This window comes from Hibiscus syriacus, unplaced genomic scaffold (genome assembly GCF_006381635.1).
Source record: "Hibiscus syriacus cultivar Baekdansim isolate YM2019G1 unplaced genomic scaffold, ASM638163v2 tig00110328_pilon, whole genome shotgun sequence".
Classification (NCBI taxonomy): domain Eukaryota; kingdom Viridiplantae; phylum Streptophyta; class Magnoliopsida; order Malvales; family Malvaceae; genus Hibiscus; species Hibiscus syriacus.
This window is the reverse complement of record NW_024062685.1, coordinates 3,780,024-3,788,109: the sequence shown is the minus strand read 5'-3', so window position 1 is coordinate 3,788,109 and position 8,086 is coordinate 3,780,024. Positions and strand designations below refer to the sequence as shown.

Sequence of the window (8,086 nt, the reverse complement as noted above, 5' to 3'; positions counted from 1 at the left end):
AACACAATTGTGTTTTGGTGATGATTGACACCGATAATAGGCATAATTGGTCGACCATATAAATTATCTTTGTACGTTGTGTCGAACGTAATTACATCACCGAAGTATGTGTAATTTGATCTCGATGTAGAATCCGACCAAATAAGATTATGCAATGCCCCTGATTCGTCTACCAAGTATGTTATAAAAAACTTGGGATCATCATGTTTCTTATAATCAAAGTAAGCAATAAGCGCATTCACATCCCCATCGATGATTTCCTTTTCTTTACCTCTTTGAAATGCATTGTAGAGATCTTTATGTGTAAATCCAACATTATGATAGCCCCCTGTCTGCTGCGTTAAATAGTTTATTACTTGTGACGTGCTAACACCGACCTCTTTCAATGATGTTGCCTCGGCGATATCAACCTTACTTACAGCTCTATTAGAACACATAAATGGTGTCATAGCAAGTGTGCACAATGCATGATTATGTTTCTTATAAGACTTACTTATAACCTAGTGGTCGTTTGTATTTGTTGATGTAACTACGACTCTAGCCTTGCATCCTGTTCTTGTGACTGGCATATGAGCATGTTGACGATCAACAATATTGACTTTTGATACTCGAAACCCTTTTTTGGAACAACAAAATTCTTGTGTCTTCACATTATCTTCCATGTCAAGCCGTGTTGATCCCCGACGTACACTAAACCCATGTTCTCGTACGAATCCCTTGTAAAAGTACCAAGCTTGACCACGTGAAGAGAAGTGTTGACCAACCAATCTGTCAGATTCATCAACATTATGTACTTTATGGTATTCCTCGGTTGGCTTAACATTGTCTGCATCAGTATGATCCATGGAAAAAAAATTTGTTGTGCAAGTTCAGTGGTCCCAACAGGAGTTGATGGAGATGTAAGTAACGGTTCATTGAACAACATGTTTCAGTCGTGCTTTCAATAGGATGTGGTATCGGTAGTGGTAGTTGAAGGATGGGTACAACATTAAATTCGCAGGACATATTTAGGTATGTACAATAACTACAAAATTCAATAACTTTAAAGTAATAGGTAAATTTACAATGTAGGTGGTAAAAAAAGACTTTTTTTAATGACAAAATTCGTAAACACAAAGATTTGTTTCTAACATTTTGTCCAGTATATGGTTCTCAAACATAAAGTTTCCAAAACAGTGTCGATACATTTATTGTAAGTATCAATCCTCAAAACATCGTAGCCAATTATTATAAAGTAATAGGTAAAATTTATCGGTTTAATGAGAGAATAGATAAATATATGTGTCGATACATTTATTAAAAGTATCGATCCCAAAAATATCGAAACCGATAATTATAATGTAATAGGTAAATTTACAATGTAACCGGTATAAATATACCGGTTTTATGAGAGAATATGTCAACAGAATGTATCGACACTTTTTTCAATTTGTGTCGATACATTTTGTCCAAAATGAATGCCAAACGAGGTGCACGCATAAAGTGTCGATACATTTATTAAAAGTATCGATCCCAAAAACATCAAAACCGATAATTACAATGTAATAGGTAAATTTACAATGTACCCAGTAGAAATATACCGGTTTTATGAGAAAATAGGTCTACATAATGTATCGACACTTTTTAAGTTTGTGTCGATACTTTTTTTCCAGAATGAATGCCCAACGAGGTGCACGCATAAAGTGTCGATACATTTAAAATTGTATCGATCTCAAAAACATCGAAACTTATAATTATAATGTAATAGGTAAATTTGCAATGTTACATATATAAATATACTGGTTTAGTTAGAAAATAGGTAAATATAAGTGATATGTATTACATTATATAAGCGCTACCTAATATGTTATTATATATGATAATATTTCCGGTTAAATGCCTATTTTATTATATAAGCGCTACCTATTATATTATATAAGCGCTACCTAATATGTTATTGTACTTGATAATATTTCTGGTTAAATGATATAACATAACCGGTCTAAATTTTAACCGGTCACACCATTTTTTTAGCTGTTTTTTAACCGCCGCATAGCAGAACTTCCTAATTTGTTCTTATTAGAGTTTTGATGTACATCTTTAAATTACAAATCAAGGTAGCCCAACGGTTAAGCATTAAAATCTATTTCCATGGGTCTAGGTTCCAAATCCCCTCAACCACAATAATTCAATAATTTTTTTCAACCAAAACGACGTCGTTTTGTATGTATTGAAGACTAAATTAGTTGTGTCAAAACGACATCGTTTTGGTGAGGCATCCACGTCAGCCCCATCATGGCGTGAAACTGTCATGTCATTGTACCGTTAAATCATTAACGACTGAGTGATATAATTGCACTTAAAAGTAAACGTTAGTGTTAAAATTGACAAAATTAAAACGTTGGTAGTATAAACGAGTCAGCGCTTAAAGATTGGTGATATTTAAAATAGTTAACCCTAATTAAAATTGGAATACTGGGATAAAGGGCAATAAAGAAAATAGAAACGACAACACTGCCCAGTTGCATGGGATATTTGGATATTGGATAAGAAGACCGTTGAGAGCTATGGATTAAGCATTGAGATGATTAATCCTGAAATCATGTGTTACTCGATTTAAGCATTTTTTAATTCCGATATTACATAAAAATAATTTTTTTTTTTTAAATACTAAAGAAAATATAAATTGAAAAATTATGTTAAAACTAAAATTAAATACAGAATAAACATAACAGATATGAGTAAGCAATTAACAACTGAATCTTAAACGATTATTTCCTAACAATTTCTTTTTCCATTGAAAATAGGAAGAAACAAGCTTCAAACAAATTATGAGTGAAGAAAATAAATAAATCATTTCTATTTACATGTCAAAGGCCAAGCATTAAAGATGTCAGTTGCCAATCCTCCATCTCTACAAATTCAAACCAACAAGGAATTCACATGTTAAAAAAGCTATAGGTTAACATCCATAGATGGAGAGGACTATGTGAGCTCAACTCGAGTATTTATGTTCAACACCCACATGCTCGGACGTGAACACCATGATTTTGTTCTTGTTTGAAGCTATCAGTTGAGAAATAAACATTTTCCTAAGATGCATAATGCTAATAATATCCTCACTTGAGACTTTTAACTAGAAGATGACATATGCAATGTGTCACTCGCATGCACCGGTCATCGCTTTGTGGCATCAATGAACATGGCTCGAGTCCAATGCTCGACATCCTCGGTTTCCGATGGTGGAGGGGGAAATTTTGGATGTTCCACGAGATCCCATTCATCAATTGGATTTTCGTTCTTCCTAGAATCAGACATCTCAGTTGCAAAAAGGAAACTGGGAGCTGAACTGCCAAGGTTATTATCAGAGAAATTTTTCTGCACCATCATCATGGAACGAAATCAAAATAATTTCTTCAAATGGTGAAGCATCCAAGTCAAAAGTCCAAAACCAATCGCACCATCAAGTTTATTAGAATTTCTCAGCAGAGGCAATAATGAAAAAGCTTGGACTCTTCATGTTTCTTTAAGTATCTATGTCCGCAGCATATACAGACAAGATTATGGGGATACAGACATGATTATGGGGATACAGACATCTGCATCTGAGACTCATACTTGAGTCCGAATAACATATAAGAAAAGCATAAATATGTGTAGTACATAAATTCAATATATATATATATATATAGCTGCATGTTGTTCAAAAACCATACACATATTATAGGTGCATATCGTTAAAAAACCATATACGTTATTAATAGTAATCAGAAAAATCAGCAAAATGAAATTTCAAGAAGTTGCTAAAACAAAGTCAATGGAAATATTATACCGTCAAAGGAAGCATGTGTGCACTCTCCAATAATGTGCTTGATGACATAGCAGAATTCACATTCCATACAGATTTGTTAAGATGTTGAACTTGCTTGCCTGACCTGAAATAAGAAAGATAAGAACAACCACCAGCTGTAAAATACAAAATAGTAATTAGTATGTGCATTTTGACCGTGTATAAAAAACACAAAATGGAAAATAACAATTCTTGCCATCGTCATCAGGCCAATATTTCCTTAAGGTAGGTTGAGCCAGAACATTAGAAAAGCATAAATGATAAGGTCATTTCAACCTCAGTTCCCTCTAAGGTATAGGAAACTCAAAACAGGTAATTTTCAAAGTCTTTCCTTCACACTTGATTGTCAAGAAGACACTTTCTACTCTGACAAAGATGAAACAAATAACAATGGGTGAAAATTAAACTATAAGAAGAAAGTAAGCTCGATAAATGAAAGAGCTAAAAAGAAAAACAAACTGAATTATATGAAACTAGAAGGGAAAAGAATAGAATCATATCCTACCCAAAAGAAGAATTCCAGACCATTTATTCACTTGCAGCAAGTTAAAAATGGGACTACGGTGAATCTTAAAATCAACGGGATACTATAAAAAGCACAGTAATTAGGTTTGAGACACCAAAACTCCTCACGTGACTGTTAATTGTAACAATCAAAAACAACTCAATTCATGAATTCAACCTTGGCTATAATTTTCTCAATATTTATTCTATGTAGAGAATCCAATTTAAAACTTAAAAACTATCCTCTGAAAGATAATTGCATAATTTCATTCTTCCTATGTCTTATTTGAGGTTACCAAAGTTGTTTTTATACTTACTTTCCCCCAAAAAAGCATAACTTGAGCTCATATATCAGAAATAGATGGCAAGAAACGAGACTGTACCTCGTACAGGCCATTTTCAACGAAAAGACAGATCGAACTTCCTTGGTTGAAGATAGTGTGGCCAATAATTTAGAAAATGCTACAAAGGTAGATGCCTCAGCAGGAACATCTAAACAGAGTGAGTTGTGGCAGTAAGCGGTTATGCATGCCACACTTTTCTTCAGAAGAGATAACCCTTTCTGCAAGTCCTTGTGTGTTTCAGCAGTGTGGGCAGAAGCAGAAGAATGATTGAAGCTACTACTTTCAGATGAATCCAGATGGAATTTTCTCTCAGAATCAATTGAAGCAACACCAAATTACTAGAGCTTCTATCTGTCCATGAATTATCCCCACCAGCAGAGCAATAATTTTGGCGAGGTATAAAAAGTGGATACTCATTGCTACAAATAAACAAACATATTCAATCACAGAAGAGATAAACCTTAGTCAACCATGTTGAATAACATTTCAGGTGAGATACCTTCGAGAAGAAGGGCGTGCATCCCAATAAGAATCCCGTTGCCATATTCGTGAGCAAGACCCCTGAGTGTAACTATAACATGATGAGTATAACAATGAATAAAATAGATCTCACAGATGCTCGATTTGGTTGTGCTTATCATTATAGAAACCAATATCCTCCAACATGAAACGGAAGAACTTCAAAAAGGGGGTATGTTTTGAAATAATTATTGTCAGTACACATTTCTCACCACCAGAACCAAAAAATGGAACACCAGCAAATTTAAAGAAAAATAAGAGGAAAAAATACCATCGGAAAAATATCTACCACTTTTAAAACCAGAATTGATTTGAAGGAAGAACAAATCAACACAATGCTATTTATAAAAATCAATTGCTTTGAATTTTTTATAGGCATTCTAGAAACCAGAAAGGTTGTAGAAAAATGGAATTCAAATTACTTTTTTTTTACATAGAAATCAATAAAATTTAAAGATGAAACTCATACAAATAAAAACGAAGACATATTTCAGTAGAACTTGTGACGAAGGAACTACATATCAAACATTAAAAATATCTAAAAAAGGCGTAAGAAAATACATTATAAGCATCAGCTATTCTTTACTAAGTCTATGATAAAAGAATTTTCTTTGGTAATGACCCGTAATGATTTACAGCTTTAGATCACTTATCGATTACCCACAGGACATCCAAATAACTGAAAAACTATATGCATATATGTTCTTCTGTGTGTGGATGTGCATTATATAAAGAAATCCAATACCAGAAGAGTCAATAAATTCTTAGACTTAGCATACAAGTGTAATCAATTTCTAGCTCTTACCGCAAAACCTGAGTTATGAAGTGCAGGAACAGCCAGGTTATGAATAACAAGATTAAGGAGTTGCACCATGTACCTGAATTTAAGTGGATTATGTGTCAAAAACTGGACATTCATGCTCATCAAAGACTTTAGAAACGAAGAAGATTCAAAAATGAGTAAAGGGGTCATATTATCCAATATGAGGTAAAAATAAATGTAGAAGAATTAGATTTGTCATATAGCCTTATGCAAACAAGAAAAAAATTTACCCTAATGAAGCAGCAAGCTCCTCTGATGGAACAGAATGGGGATCAAGCCCTCTAGGTAAGCGAGCATTGCAAATAAGGTCATACTGACCAATGGATCCGTCTTTTCTTTCCCCCTCTAAATTTACCTACGAGAGTAGAAAAAATTCAGCTTACTTACAAGCAAAATCTTTAACCTAGGAGAGAGTCAGTAGCTAGAACAGAAAAGCTGAGAGGAAGGGGATATGAACAAGTCCGGGGTAAATATCCTCATCTTAACTGCATTTGCTGAATCTTTAAATAATTGTAAACACAAAAAATCACTCAAGATTTTTGGTTTTGATTAATCTCTGTAAAATGCAGGATCAATCAAAATCATCAAGACAAGGCTCATATCTAGAAGAAGCATATTAGGCACACTTACTAGTCAACCACCAGTCAATGACAGGAACCAAAACAAAATTAAACATAGAAGCAATTACCCGGCGTTGCGGAAACAATTTGCATATCTGTTTTATGACCACAGACTGCTTATGTAGACATTCCGAGGTAATTGCCATCTGCAACACAGAAAATGTCTTAGGTCACAGCATTCAGATAAAATAGAAGACATTCTAATAACGAGAGAGAAAAAGAAGAAGCAAAATGTCAAAAACAGGGAGTCCTTACATGCCCCAAGCTTTGTGTGCAAATAAGATTGGGATAGAACTTCTCAATCTGTTCTACACGATTCTTTTCCAGCTGCAGAGAGAAAAAGCATAATTCCTATAGTTAATGTTCACACAACTTGCAATTCTTCCCAAGAAACCAAAATGGAACAGAATTAATACCGTGGCTCGAGCAGAATCAAGCACTCCATAATTAACCTTTAAGTCATGAGACATTCTCTCAATCTTAGTCTTCCCTATAAAAAAAGCATCGTTTAGCATACGCCTGATGAATAAAACATGAGCCAAAAAAAAAACTACAAGGAAAGCATCAAAACCTATCGCTAATTGTTCTTTACTACGAAGACGCTTCTCTTTCAAGTAAGTTAGCTTCTCGTTTTGACGAATTTTCCAATTAAACTGATCATCGGTTTTCCCCTGACAATAACACATATCAAAATTAAACAAAACTCGAAAAAAGTATTAAGAAACTAATTTCAAATTAAGTGAAAGAAATCAAACCTTTGCGGCAAGCACTTCGGTTAGTTTTGAATATAAGAAATCACGACGGCTTTTTAATGATTTTAACAAAGAATTATATTCATTTAATCTGCAAGGAAAAGTTCATCAGAACAAAAAAAAAACAAATTTAACAACTTTTAACCGATGATTAAATATATACTATATACCTGAAATTGACGCAAACAGCGCAAATGGAAGCGCGATTTGAATTGTCGCAAATAGCGCAGCTGATTGCTTTTTTGGACATCGTCACAACAATCTAATTAAAATATTCCCCTTCAACATCAAAGGAATCGCAAATCTAAATCACTAAGAAGAAAAGTAAAACGTAAAGGAAAATTTCGTGTTTGGTTGATAAGAAAATCTATGTGGAACAAAAATGAAGAATTTTTTTTTTTTTTGACTTTTGTTTATGTTTGAAAGAAAAGCGTAACACAGGCTCAGCTGAGACGTATTGGACGGAAGATGCGACTCACCACCAAAGATGTTCATATTATTTTGGTATCTAAAACGTCGTCGCTCTATTTTCAGGCATGTTTGCTTTTATATTTTTATTTTTTATAATTAAAAGTAAATAAAATTTAATTATTATTATTATCTATAAGCTATTTATACCCATATATATATATATATATATATATATATATATATATATATATATATATATATAATGTGCATCTTGGTAATATTCT

General features: G+C 33.3%; 1 pseudogene; it reads right to left on the bottom strand.

Moving 5' to 3' along the window:
• Window positions 1-3,039: 3,039 nt before the first annotated feature.
• On the bottom strand, window positions 3,040-7,839 carry LOC120118759 (annotated as a pseudogene).
• Window positions 7,840-8,086: the final 247 nt, after the last annotated feature.